Here is a 15,415-nt window from a genome sequence, read left to right on the forward strand (position 1 = left end):
CTTCCTCCAGCCCCATACGCACGGATCGCTCCCACGCCGCCATCCTCCGCTTCCTGTTACAGCCAGTTCCGGGTCCCGTAGTTTCGGCCAGTCGGCGGCAGCACGCGCTCAATTGTCCGCATCACAGGGGCTCCCGGCATACCCTTACGCGTGACGCTGCATACTGCGCAGCCGCACGCGTAAGGGTATGGAGGGAGCCCCTGTTTATGCGGACAATTGGCCGCGTCCACCGGAAGTGACGGGACCCGGTACCGGCCGATCCAGGAAAAGGATGGCGGCGTGGGAGCGATCCAGGCTTATGGGGCTGGAAGAAGCCCCAGGTATGTATCAAATCTTTTTTCTTTTTCTGTGGCCGGCGTCTCTGGTTCCCTTTAAAAACCAACTTAAATGGCAAAATTGAAGGAGGAAGTGGTGGTCTTACCTCCCTCAAGCAGACACGACAACGACTGCGATTTAGACAGTCAAACACATTTATTAGGAACTCCAAAAAGAAATTCAACACGTTTCGCAGGTTCAACCCCGCTTCATCAGGCAATATAGGGAGGAGTATCAAACAATCTGCACAAGGATTCAAGTTAAGCGCCTCTGGGGCTGGAACCACCTATACCTAGCTACCTATACTGAGGCACCACCTATACCTGGCTACCTATACTGAGGCACCACCTATACCTGGCTACCTATACTGAGGGCACCACCTGTACCTGGCTACCTATACTGGGGCACCACCTATACTTGGCTACTTATACTGGGGCGCCTATAGCTGGCTACCTATAGTGGGGGCACCTGTACCTGGCTGACCTATACTGGTGCACCACCCATACCAGGCTACCTATACTGGGGCACCACCTATAGCTGGCTACTTATACTGGGGGAACCTATGCCTGGATACCTATACTGGAGGCACCTATACCTGGCTAGGGCAGGGGGACAAGCTGAGATAGAAGGGGACAAGAGGTAACACGGGATAAAAGAAGCACAGGGGGAACAGAGGTGGACAAAAGGGGGCACAAGTAGAAAATAGATGACAGGAACATGAGGTCACACAGAGGGACACAAAAGAGGTGAGACAGAGGGGGACAAAAGAGGCACAGGAACAAAAGAGAACGGATAAAGGATAAGAACAGACCTACAAGTCCCTATCTCGTTTGTAGTCACCAGGGACTACCTGTATTTTGCTAGTATTTGGCTCCACCCACATGTCATGGTCACGCCAACTTTTTGCCGCATCATGCTGTGCATTCCGCTTTCTTCAGTGTCTGAGCAATGCGTGTTTTTCGCCGCAGCACACTTCACGCACTGACACGGGGGTGGGGTGGCTAGTGGGCGGGCACAGCAACCAGTGGGTGGGCCCAGGCCTGATAATGTGTGAGGGGCCCCAAAATTTCTGATGGCGGCCCTGCATGCGCAGCAGAGGGCTTATGTCCCTGTTGCCATGGTTATGTGTATACAGTTGATCTGCCAGGCAGCAGAAGTGTCAGACACGTATTCAGCTTCTCTTGGGTTTCAGCAATTTCCCCGAGAGCCAGACAGGAGAAATACTGACTAACAGCTTGTACAATTAGCTAGCCGACTTGGGGGTTAGTTAATTCACTTTGTAGGATGAGATCCCCACACTTTGGCCCAATAGGCTGCCTATCAAGTGACAGGCAGCCTATTGGGCCAATCAAAGTGCAGGGAACTTGTCCTACAAAGTCACTGGACCTGACGGGATCCAGGGTGGGATAATTAGAGCGGCCGTTAGTTTTGGAGGGAGCACGAGTAAGTTGGTAGTGCATGCACAGCAGTATGGCAGCGCAATTAAAATGTTCAAAGTAGGCACTACTTTGAAAATTTTACTTGCGCTGCCACACTAAGCTGTACTGCTTGAGCGGTGTAGCTTGGTGAATGAACCCCTACTGATTTGTATGTGAGCCAGATGTAGCCATCAAAAGAGCCACATCTGGCTCCTGAGCCATAGGTTCCCTACCCCTTCTCTGTAAGGTTCCTCTTACCTATTTATGACATTGTCACAAGAGCAGAAGCCCATCCCATGAGTGACAATTCTAGCTGGCGATATCCCAAGGTCATACCTTTTCACATGTATCTTGATAACTAGCACTTGTGTGAGATGTCCTGTTAGTACGGGTGTGTTTCTACCTGGGGTCTCCATTTAGGCTTCTCCAGAACACTAAATGCTATGACACGCGTGTCCTGCTGGCTGTATGTTTGTGTTGCAGTGTTGTTCTAGCAGGCTTTCAGTTTATACAAGTTTTACTTTGACCCCCTAGTCAATTTCACAGAGCCCTGGGTGTGTTATTGTAGCCTATGTGTCTCTCTTCTACCTCTCCCCTCCCGGCCAGTGTTTTCCTCTCCGTCCATGTGTGGTCTTTTTTCTTGTGCTGTTTGTTTTAATAACCTTTAAATAAACAAAGGGGACATTTTATTCTGTGAATGGAGTGCAGCACTCTGTACACAAATACACACTGGACTCAGACATGCTCAAATCACATTTAATTGGGCTGGCCTCTGAATAGCACAGACTGGGTAGGGAAACAGCTCCTAGCCCATCCTGCATGACCAGAGACATTCCATGACAGCAGGCTCCCCTGTCCCAAATTCAGTTTGTTACACAACTGCAATTACAGCGCCGACCTCTAGAGAGAGGGTGACCTGTGCACAGAACTGACTGCCAGCTCAACCCAGGGATGCAGAGAGAAGAGGGTGGCCGTGTCACCTGTTCTGACTAGGGTGCTGTGGGACTTCAAGTCCCATTGTGTTGTACCGGAGGGGTCTTACATATTTCTGTAGCAGCTGTCAACAATTGCAGGTTGCTTAAAGAGGAACTCCAGTTAAAATGTAATAAAGTGCTTAATATATATATATATATATATATATATATATATATATATATATATATATATATATATATATATATATGTGTGTATATATATTCATAATTATGTATAAATGATTGTCAGTATTTGCTCATTGTAAGATCTTTCCTCTCCCTGATTTACATTAAAGGGACTCCGAGCATCTCTCATGGGTATGCCTTTAAGCCAGAGGACTTCCAACAAAGTCGTGCTATGACTCTTCTGGACGAGCCTCTTGCAATGGCCATGCGTGTCACTTCCTTTTCCTGCTTCATTCAGTGATGCACTTCTCTAACAGAGAAGATAGGGGTAACCCGGAAGTTATAACAAAGCCAAGATGGCAGCCGTGATTTATAAATTGAAATAGAACAAAAACTATTTGGTGTAGAATGGTGATTCATGCATCAAATGAAAGAGGAGAGCACAAGCTACAGAAAGGTATGCATCTTTAAGTACTTTGCAGTACTGATCAGAGTCTCTAGGCATACACGTGAGAGGTGCTCGGAGTCCCTTTAAGACATTTACTTTTAAATGCTGGAAGGTGATGTCACTGGAAGGAGATGCTGCTTGCTTTTTTGGCAGTTGGAAACAGCTGTTATTTCCCACAATGCAACAAGGCTCCCACAGTGTGATGTCAGTACCTCAGTGCTGTGAGGCACTAACATCACACTGTGGGAGGGGTTTCACCACAAAATCAGCCGTACAGAGCCCCCTGTTTTACGGTCACAGATAAATAATTTGCAGTACGAGTAAATGAGTAACTTTGGTTTAAAATGTATATCCTGATTGTTGAGGCCAGAGGGACACCATGGCTTGGCAGGTGAGAGCCTCACCCAAAAGAAGTTTGAGAACTCCAACACTAGAGTGCCAGACAGAACCACTTAAGCTAAAGTCTACAGGGACAATTTGAATGCTTTGCCTGAGACGTCAGCCTATCCAAGGTATAGACTAAGTAATTACCAGCTCCAAATTACATACTGGATAAAAGTTTGGGTATTCCCACAGGCATGTATAGTGTGTGTTTTCAAAATATTTGTGTTCTGGCAAAATGTCAACCTTCTGACTGCTAGTACAGCCATGTAATTAAATCTATGCATTTCACTAAAGACTAGATGTGAATTTAAATAAGCACAAGGCCAGAACAGCCCTAGTACTGTACTGTATATCTCCTGGCTAAAATTAGATGGAGATTGTGTGGGAACGGGTCACAAAGACATTATTAATTTGAGCAAGCTGCAACCAATGTGCAACTGAGGAGCACATTGTCCCTCGGTCATCTCACTCATAGGAAACCATCAGAAAATCTCCACTTCTACAATCTGGATCTACATCTGTATCTGCAGTTTCCAAAGGTTTTTTTAATTTCGTTTTTATTTGTGACCTTTGCATAAGGTATGTCAAGTACAGCATATTCAGTGAGGAAACATACAATCAGTGTCATATGACTTGAGAAAAGCAGAACAGATTTGAAACTACTGCCGTGAAGGGTTTTCCTCCTGTGCTGTGCACTCTCTCTTCCAGGGTGGTACAAAAATATCCCCTATGCTGTAGTGCTAAAGTGTGGGCAGGTCTGAAATTGAAAACGAAGGGAAAAATGCAACTCTCAGGGTGCATACACACATCTAATTTTGATTGGCCAATCACTGACCAATTTTACCACCTTTATGTAGCATTGAATTTGGATGGCACAATTCCTGAACTGCATGAAGTTTGCAACAAAGTCAGAAAATGAGCATGTCATTGCACAGGGACGTGTGATCGCATTTTTACCCTCAACTAGACCTCCTACCTAATAAAAGCCCCGGGACGTGTTTGCGGCATGCACGTGCGGTCAGACGGGGGGGGGGGGGGTGCACACTTGCGGCAGTTATTGCTTTGCTTCTAGCACCCATTTTTTAAATGACTGGTCCGTTTTCAAACTGCATGCCAATAGCAACATATTTTTCATAACATTGGAAAACTATCATCTTTATTTCTGAGTACAGATTATTAAAGAGATTTTTGTATTGATGTTGCTCTTTGTATGCACTGTTGGACCAAACCACGTCAGCAGCAGCTGTCTTTGGCTTGTCTAATTTTAATCTGCATAGAAATTGCAACAAAAACTTGCAACTCAAAAACAGACACATAAGTTAATTGGCTTTCCCCTAAATTATAATTAGTATTTATATACCACGGACATCTTCCACAGCGCTGTACAGAGTAAATATTCTTGTCCCTTAACTGTCCCTTTAGAAAAGCTCACAATCTTATCCCTACCATAATCATGTCCATCACAGTCTAGGGCCAATTTTGGGGGGAAGCCAATTAACTGTGTGTATGCTTTTGGGATGTGGGAGCAAACCAGAGTGCCCGGAGGAAACCCATGCAAACACAGTGGAAAATACAAACCCAGCACAGGAAGGTTAGAGTGCTAACCACTACTATGCCACAGGGCTGCCCATATTGGCCCTAGTCTATTATGGACATACAGGTGAGTTCCTGAGCCTTTAAATGGTCTCTTGGTCTGGTTCAGTTGGAATCACAATTATTGGAAAGACTGCTGAGCTGACAGTTGTGCAGAAAACCATCATTGATGACCTCCATAAGGAGAGAAAACCTCAAAAGGTAATTGCTAAAGAAATTGGATGTGGAAGGGAAAAGTGTGGAAGAAAACGGTGCACATGCAGCAGGGATGACTGCAGCCTGGAGAGGATTGTCAGGAAAAGGCCATTCAAAAGAGGTGTGGACTTTCACAAGGAGTGAACTAAGGCTGGAGTTAGTGCATCAAGAGCCCCCACACACAGACAGACCCTGGACATGGGCTTCACATGTCTTATTCCTATTGTCAAACCGATCTTGAACAACAAACAATGCCAGAAGCCTCTACCTGGGCCAAAGAAAAAAAGAACGGGTCTGTTGCTCAGTATTCCAAAGTCCTCCTTTATGATGAGAACCAATTTTGTATCTCATTTGGAAAAAAAGGACCCAGAGTCTGGAGGAAGAATGGTGAGGGACACAAACCAAGACGCTTGAAGTGCAATGTAATGTTTCCATAGTCTGTGTTGATTTGGGGGAGCCATGCCATCTGCTGGTGTTGGTCCACTTTGCTTCATTAACCTTCCTGGCGGTAAGCGGCTATGCCGCCAGAAGGCACCGCTCAGGCCCCGCTGGGCCGATTTGCATAATTTTTTTTTGCACTTTGCTAGCCGATCCGCCGCTATTCGTCGTCCCGCGCCCCCCCCCCCAGACCCCGTGCGCTGCCTGGCCAATCAGTGCCAGGCAGCGCTGTGGGGTGGATTTGAATGGGATCTCCTGATCTCCGATCCCGGGAGGCTATCATGTAGCGAGACCTTGTCTCGCTACATGAAAGAAAAAAAAAATTTGCTTTGCTGCCCCCTGGCGGATTTTGATAAACCACCAGGAGGGTTAAAGAGGAACTCCAGTGAAAATAATGTAATAAAAAAGAGCTTCATTTTTACTATAATTATGTATAAATGATTTAGTCAGTGTTTTCCCATTGTAAAATATTTCCTCTCCCTGATTTACATTCTGACATTTACCACATGGTGAAATTTTTACTGCTAGTAGGTGATGTCAGTGAAAGGAGATGCTGTTTGCTTTTTTGGCAGTTGGACCCAGCTGTAAACAGCTGTTATTTCCCACAATGCAATGAGGTTCACAGGCAGGAAACTGTCAGGACCATCACACTGTGGGAGAGGTTTCACAACAATATCAGCTATACAGAGCCCCCTGATGATCCGTTTGTGAAAAGAAATGCATTTCTCACGGGAAAGGGGGTATCAGCTACTGATTGGGATGAAGTTCAATTCTTGGTCACGGTTTCTATTTAACCCTCCTGGCGGTTTACTAAAATCCGCCAGGGGGCAGAAAATCCGTTTATTTTTTTTTTTTCATGTAGCGAGACAAGGTCTCGCTACATGATAGCCGATCAGGCGATCCCGTTCAAAGGATCTTCTGGAGGGCTTCACCGTCGCCATATCGACGTCGTGACGTCAAAGGGGACTCCGATCCACCCCACAGCGCTGCCTGGCACTGATTGGCCAGGCAGCGCACGGGGTCTGGGGGGGCGGCTGCGGCGGATCGGCGGGTAGCGGCGGCGATCGGATTGCACACGCAGCTAGCAAAGTGCTAGCTGTGTGTAGCAGAAAAAAAAAAATATGCAAATCGGCCCAGCGGGGCCTGAGCAGTGCCTTCTGGCGGCATAGCCCGTGCTCAGCACGGGCTTACCGCCAGGGAGGTTAAGTCCAGAGTCATTGCAGGCGGCTATCAGGAGATTTTGGGGCACTTTATGCTTCCTTCCGCAGACGAGCTTTATGGAGATGCTGAAATTTTCCAGCAGGACTTGGCACCTGCCCACACTGCCATAAGTACCAAAACCTGGTTCTATGATCATGGGATTAGGGCCCATTCACTCTAGGAAGATTAGCAGGCAATTCCTGCTAATCACCAAAGCGCTATCGCTTTTTAAAGTGTTAGTGCAATGCTAACTTAATGGCAGTGATCTCACTGCCACAATTGCTGCTGATCGTGGACAAATCGTGATTGGAGGCAATCGCAAAACCCAGTGCATGCAGAATTTTACAGCGATTCTACAGCGGGGCAGTTAGTGACAAGACTATATACTCTTTAAAAGTGCTGCCGAAGATGTCAGCACTACATAAACAGTAAATAATAACTAAGATTTGCAAATTTTTTTGAGGGTCTCTCGTTCTTAGTAGATGAATAGGAAATGGGGGGAGTGGGGGGGTAGTGTTGAATTATACTAAGGATTTTGTTTTTCCCTGTTCTCCCAATTATCCTCATTATGCATTTTGCTTAATTGCATTTAATTTATATTCCGTTTGCTTGCAATTGAATTTATATTTCACTATACTGTACAGAATGCTTTATGTCTTCCCCACATGAGCTAACCACTACTGACTTTTCCACAGTCATACAAATGTACATTGTCTGGGGCCAGTTTGGAAAGGAGCCAAATAACATCGCATGTTTTTGATGGTAGAAGCTGAAGCATACAAAGAAAACCTGCATATGGCAAACATTACACATGGACAAGTAAGTAATCAAATATTCAAATTGTGTTTTGGCAGGAATCAGAATTTGCGTGTACTAAGCATTATTTTTATGGGTTAGGCCCCGTTCACACTTGCGTTTTGCCATGCAAACGGACCGGATCCTGATCGGATCAGGACCTGATCCGGATCAGAACCGTACGGTTCCGATCCGGATCCGGTCCGTTTGCATCAGGCATGCATCAGGCTGCCATCCGGATCCGTGGGCAAAAAATAGCGAAATTTTAAGAAAAAAATGTTGGGGTCAGCAAAAGGTGCGCGTGTAGAATCCGGTTCCTCCGATGTAGGCCTCACCTCCACCTCCGACATTCTGCCAAACAGCTCCAGCACGTCTGTCACTGCTGCTCCACTCCAGACATGCTTGGCCCATGTGTCCCCATCCGAAATGGCCGCTTGGATACGCATAGGAAGTGGGGTAGAACATCAGGTTTTTGTAGGCAGTGTGTTCTGTGCCTTCCGTTCCCCATTGGTTTCTGTGTTCCGGATGGTGCTGTCAGGCTCAGGTCCGGCTCCGGTCCGGGTGCGTGGGCCGGAGATCCGGACCCAAAAAATAGTGCATGTTGGAAAACTGTCCGGAGTCCGGATCCGGTCCGGCTCCGTACTGTACGGAACGTACGTATGTGAACGTCCGCATAGCCTTTGCATTGCTATGCGGAACGTACGTTCCGTTTGTACAGTATGCGGTCCAGGTCAGATCCGGAAAATCCGGATAGCGAACGCTAATGTGAACGGGGCCTTAATCAAACTCGAAAGCAGCAGATTAGTTATCTGAGAGCTAATTAATTAATCTGCCAGATTGAGTTTGCTGAACAGGTGATCTGTCTTCAGTTTACCTTCACTGGCTGCATTTTTCCCCCCAGGTGTTTAGGTGCACACACACATCAATTTTTATTGGACAATCACTGACCAATTTTACCAACAGACTTTGAACAGATTATGTAGGTAAGCTTCCATACTACATGGGAGTAGTAACATTTTCCAATCACAATTGGATGTGTGTACCAGGCTTTAGAAAGCCTACTTCAGCCAAATGACCAACATGACAGCTGGTTGTTATTATAAACTGGACGCATAAAAATGTCCAGTTTGAGCACCACTAATACTATGTGGACATACCGGTGTGTCCTCTTAATCAGCGGCGTGTGCGTGTGCTGCTACCTCTTGTTCATGGCAAGACATACAAGGCCACGATTGGTGAATAGGAACATGTGTTCCCTGAGCCAATCGAAGTGCCTGAGAATGAATGAACATTAAGGCGACTAAAATTACAAGCCATGTTCATTCATAAAAGTGAAAGTAAAAAATATAGTAAAAATAACAGTCAAACACTTCCTAATACTTTCCAGCACTGCACATCTTGCAGTCAAAAAGTAAAATAAAAGAAAAAAAAATTATTAACTTTTTCTCGTAGTTAACAAACTAAAAAGAAAATACATAAATGCCTTCGGGATTCAGATTTTTTTGTTATGTATGTCATGGGGTATATTACTGTTATCTTTTTCAAATAATGGCATGTAATGATGATGGGGTACAAAAAAACACAAAACAGAAAAAAGATATACCTTTTATTTCCAAATAATACCTGTATATTGTCAACATACATTGTACTAGGAACTTAATTTAAATGTTGTGATAGCCATGACAAATAGGCAGATAAAAATGTGAGTTTTATCTGTAGTATCATTGTTTATTTAAAACTATAAGGGAAGGAATTGGAGAAATTGTGTATTTTTTTTTTTCATTTTTCCCCCGTTTTTCCCTATAAAATATATGGAAAATAAAGTAATTACTGAAAACAAGTATCACCCACAAAAAGCCTAATTTGTAGCGGAAAAAAAAGATATACATAACTAGTCTACCTAATCCCGTTTAAAAACGGGCTCTAGGTAGTGATCTAACCGCGCCACAGCCGCCAGTCAGTAGGCGCGCACACACGGCTCCCCTGCTCCCTGGCCTCACCTCCCGTTCCAACGGCTGTCTGTACTGCGCTCATGCGCATTACAAAAAAGCTTTGCACGGACAGACAGGGAAAGATGATGACGCAGGGACAGTTAGGTTTTATTGTATAGGATTTAGGTGTGATTAGCAGTGATAAAGTTAGGGCCAAATAAATGGGAGGAAATTCCACTTTTGCAGAGAAAAAAAAATCAATGTTTTCAGTTTAGCTATTGAAATATAAATATATTTTTAATTGAACCCAAGGTGAGAGGAATATGAAGGCTGCCATATTTATTTCGTTTTAGGGCCCATTTCCACTATTGCGGTGCGGAATCGCCGCATATCACCGCTGATGAAATCGCATGTGGATGCGATTCCGCATGCGGATTTTGCCGCGATTTCGCATAGGCAGGGTATGTGCGATTTTAACCATGTCACTGCCTGTGTCAATTTACATTACTTTCAATGTGAAATCGCATGCGAAATTGCGGGAAAAAACGCATGCAAAAAACGCACGCGATTTCCCTATTAAATGCATTGTCTGCGATTCGCCTGCATTCCACACGCAGGCGAATTCTGCAGGGTCTACCGTGCAGAAAAATCCTGCACAGAAAACCGCAAATGAAAACTGACAAGTGGAAACAGTCCCATCCACTTGTATTGCATACTTTTTTTTTTCCTACACGCAGCTAGCACTTTGCTAGCTGCGTGTAGTACGCGATCGCCGCCGAGCCGCCCCCCCCCCCCCCCGCCCCAGACCCCTGCGCAGCCTGGCCAATCAGTGCCAGGCAGCGCTGAGGGGCGGTTCGGGATTCCCTGTGACGTCCCGACGTCCATGACATCATCCCGCCCCGTCGCCATGGCGACCGGGGAAGCCCTGCAGGAAATTCCGTTCTCAACGGGATTTCCTGCATACTCTGATCGCCGAAGGTGGGTGGGGGGATGCCGCCGCTCAGTGGCTATCATGTAGCGAGCCCTGGGCTCGCTACATGATTTAAAAAATTTTTTTTTAAAAAAGTGCGGCGCTGCCTCCTTGTCGGATTTTTTAGACCGGCAAGGAGGTTAAACAATACCAGTTGCCTGACAGTCCTGCTGATCTTCCGGCATCAGTGTCTGAGTCACAAACCTGAAACAAGTGTGTGGGTAATCCAGTCAAACTAGAGTTAGAGCACCTCATCTGCATGCTTGTTCAGGGTCTGTGGCTAAAAGTATTAGAGTCACTGATCTGGCAGGACAGCCAGGCAACTGGCATTGTTTAAATGAACTATAGTTATGATTATGCACTACCTTTAAAATTAACAGTTAAAGGGGCACTACAGCGAAAAACTGTAAAATTTAAAATATGTGCAAACATATACAAATAAGAAGTACATTTTTTTCCAGAGTAAAATGAGCCATAAATTACTTTTCACCTATGTTGCTGTCACGCACAGTAGGTAGTAGTGACTGGTTTTGGACTAGTCCATCTCTTCATAGGGGATTCTCAGCAAGGCTTTTATTCTTTATAAAGTTATTCGCTAAAAAGGATTTAAACAATGATGCGGGCCAGCTTCCCTGCTCGCTACACAGTTTTTTGGCAGTTGGACAGAGCAACTGCCATTCACTAAGGGCGTTTGAAAACAAATATATTCCTGAGAATCCCCTATAAAGAGATGGACTAGTCCAAAACCTGTCACTTCTGTCAGATTTCTACTACCTACTGTAAGTGACTGCAACATAGGAGAAAAGTAATTTATGGCTCATTTTACTCTGGAAAAAATGTACATTTTATTTGTATATGTTTGCACATATTTTAAATTTTACAGGTTTTCGCTGTAGTGCCCCTTTAAACAGGGGCAGCGCTAGGGGGGTGCAAGGGGGTGCTCGAGCACCCCCTAGAATTGTCCAAGCACTCCCAAAGCACCCCCTGGAGTGAACTGACTTCAGGCGTCTAAAAGACGCCAAGTCAGTTCACACAGCGGCAGCACGGAGCAGCAGGCAGGGCTACGGTAAGATGGCCGCCCGGAGCCCTGTTCTGCAGACTTCGAGTCTGCAGTGCATGGCTTCGGGCGGCCATTTTCCCGTAGCCCTGCTCTCTGCATGCAGGCAGGAAGTCTCGTCGTGACGTCGGGCAGGAAGAGGATCGTGGGCGCGCGGGCGCTGCGCGCCACAATGAGGTCGGGACTCGGGACAGGAGGTCGGGAAAGAAGGTCTTCTGGCTGTAGGTGAGTAAATGGGTTTTTCTTTTCTTTTTCAGGTGATGCTGATTGTGCATATTGGGGTCATATCTGCTACGGATTGTGCATATTGGGGTCATATCTGCTACGGATTGTGCATATTGGGGTCATATCTGCTACGGATTGTGCATATTGGGGTCATTTCTGCTACCGATTGTGCATATTGGGGTCATTTCTGCTACCGATTGTGCATATTGGGGTCATTTCTGCTACCGATTGTGCATATTGGGGTCATTTCTGCTACTGATTGTGCATATTGGGGTCATTTCTGCTACCGATTGTGCATATTGGGGTCATTTGTGCTACCGATTGTGCATATTGGGGTCATATCTGCTACGGATTGTGCATATTGGAGTCATATCTGCTACCGATTGTGCATATTGGGGTCATATCTGTTACCGATTGTGCATATTGGGGTCATATCTGCTACCGATTGTGCATATTGGGGTCATATCTGCTACCGATTGTGCATATTGGGGTCATATCTGCTACCGATTGTGCATATTGGGGCCATATCTGATAACGATTGTGCATATTGGGACCATATCTGCCACCGATTGTGCATATTGGAACCATATCTGCCACCGATTGTGCATATTGGGACCATATCTGCTACCGATTGTGCATATTGGGACCATATCTGCTACCGATTGTGCATATTGGGACCATATCTGCTACCGATTGTGCATATTGGGACCATATCTGCTACCGATTGTGCATATTGGGACCATATCTGCTACCGATTGTGCATATTGGGACCATATCTGCTACCGATTGTGCATATTGGGACCATATCTGCTACCGATTGTGCATATTGGGACCATATCTGCTACCGATTGTGCATATTGGGACCATATCTGCTACCGATTGTGCATATTGGGACCATATCTGCTACCGATTGTGCATATTGGGACCATATCTGCTACCGATTGTGCATATTGGGACCATATCTGCTACCGATTGTGCATATTGGGGCCATATCTGCTACCGATTGTGCATATTGGGGCCATATCTGCTACCGATTGTGCATATTGGGGCCATATCTGCTACCGATTGTGCATATTGGGGCCATATCTGCTACCGATTGTGCATATTGGGGTCATATCTGCTACCGATTGTGCATATTGGGGTCATATCTGCTACCGATTGTGCATATTGGAGCCATATCTGATAACGATTGTGCATATTGGGGTCATTGGACGTGTTTTTTGTTAAAATCTGCTCACATTACGTGTATTTTCTTGAGAAAACCTGCACAATTATGTGAATTTTCTGGGAAAAGGGTCACCAAAACTTGGGCCCTCTGTCTTTGCGTTGCACTTTTAAAGGGAACCCGAGGTGAGAATAATATTGAGGCTGCCATATTTATCTCCCTTTAAGCAATACCAGTTGCCTGGCTGCCGTGCTGGTCCTCTGCCTCTTATTCTTTCAACCATAGACCCTGAACAAGCATGCAGCAGGTCAGGGGTTTCTGACAATATTGTCAGAACTGACAAGATTAGCTGCATGGCTTGTTTCTGGTGTAATTCAGTTCACTACTACAGCCAAATAGATCAGCAGGGCTGCCAGGCAACTAGTATTGTTTAAAAGGAAATAAATATGGCAGCCACCATATCACTCTCACCCTGGGTTCACTTTAAATTACAGTTAGCCCCGCCCTCATCCGGTCATGACCACGCCCATTTTTTCGCCACGACGCGCTTCGCGCGCCGCAGGTTGTAGCCACACCCATTTTTTGCCGCGGCTCGTCAGCTCCCCCGGAAATTGGTCCAGCACCTGCATAGCACCCCCTAAAAAAATTTCCTGGAGCCGCCACTGCCTTTAAACTATAAAAAAATTCTGTATTGCCCGCTGGCATGCTGCACTAAAACGAGAGCGTGTACACATACATTTAAATGGATAAGAGGGTGTGTGTTATCCAAAGGGATTCAACAGACTTCCTCAACAGACGTTTATGTGTTCCGAACTTACTGTCTACAGCAGGGCTAGGGAACCTATGGCTCGGGAGCCAGATGTGGCTCTTTTGATGGCTACATCTGGCTCACAGACAAATCAGTAGGGGTTGATTCACTAAGCTACACTGCTCAAGCAGCACAGCTTAGTGGCAGCGCAAGTAAAATTTTCAAAGTAGGCACGGTACTGCTGCAGCATGCACTACTAACTTACTCATGCTCCCCCCAAAACTAACGGCTGCTCCAATTGTCCCACTCTGGACCCTGTCAGGTCCAGTGACTTTGTAGGACGAGATCCCCGCACACTTTGATTGGCCCAATAGGCTACCTGTCACTTGACAGGCAGCCGACTGGGCCAAAGTGCGCCGGATCTCGTCCTACAAAGTGAATCAACCCCCAAGTCAGCTAGCTAATTGTACAAGCTGTTAGTCAGTATTTCTCCTGTCTGACTCTCCCGGAAATTTCTGATGTTGCTGAAACCCAAGAGAAGCTGAAGATGTGTCTGACACTTCCACTGCCCGGAGGATCAACTGTGCACACATCACCATGGCAACAGGGACGTGAGCCCTCTGATGCACATGCGCACTGTCCCAGTTTGAAACATATTGTATGGCTCCCACGGAATTACATTTTAAAATATGTGCCATTTATGGCCCTCTCAGCCAAAAAGGTTCCTGACCCCTGGTCTACAGTATAAAGACATTGCTTTGTATTGGATCTGAGGAAGTGGACTGTGTTCCGCGAAACGCGTTATTATTGATAGTGTCTGATGAATAATACATCTTTTATTTGAAATTGTCTTTGCCCCTTCCTTTAGGCTTCTTGCACACCAAGACGTTGTGTTAGGTGGCACGTTAAGGTCGCATAACGTGCACCTAACACAACGTATGGTGCTGCAAAAGCCGACGGTAGAGTGAGCCGCGTTAGGCTGCTCGATGCCCATAATATCTCCCAGAGTGGCGCTGATTGGCCAGCGGGACCACGTGATGCGGAGCGAGACACTCCGCATCACGTGGTCCCGCCGGCCAATCAGCGCCCGCCAGTGCAGTGAATATTAAGTAGCCATGTGCGCGGCTACTGTAGCTGGCTCTCCCCGCCTCCTCCGCCCCCCACTGCGCATGTGCAAACAGTCTAACGCGGCTATAGCCGCTCCAACGCCGTAGCATGCTGCACTTTGCACAGAACGTGCAGCGTTACATGTAACGCAACGTGGGCTGTGTGAACAGCCCACTTGTGTTACATTGCTGTGCGTTGGGGGAGCGTTACAGGCGCACTAACGTGCGCCTGTAACGTCTTGGTGTGCAAGCAGCCTTAAAGCAGTGGGATTAGCCATTCTATGCCAGGGGAAAAAACACATATATAGGTAGATATATCCTTGATCT

At 46.2% G+C, this 15,415-nt stretch overlaps 1 protein-coding gene across 1 annotated transcript in view; it reads left to right on the top strand.

The window, feature by feature from the left end:
* PLPBP (pyridoxal phosphate binding protein) overlaps positions 1–7,908 on the top strand; it is a 69,534-nt gene extending 61,626 nt beyond the window's left edge. Inside the window, exon 9 of the transcript XR_011030231.1 lies at positions 7,787–7,908. The gene's annotated coding sequence lies outside the window, so the exon portion shown is untranslated. The remainder of the gene's footprint in view (positions 1–7,786) is intronic.
* The last annotated feature ends 7,507 nt before the right edge of the window (positions 7,909–15,415 follow it).

Source organism: Hyperolius riggenbachi, chromosome 3, assembly GCF_040937935.1.
Source record: "Hyperolius riggenbachi isolate aHypRig1 chromosome 3, aHypRig1.pri, whole genome shotgun sequence".
In the NCBI taxonomy this organism is placed as follows: Eukaryota; Metazoa; Chordata; class Amphibia; order Anura; family Hyperoliidae; genus Hyperolius; species Hyperolius riggenbachi.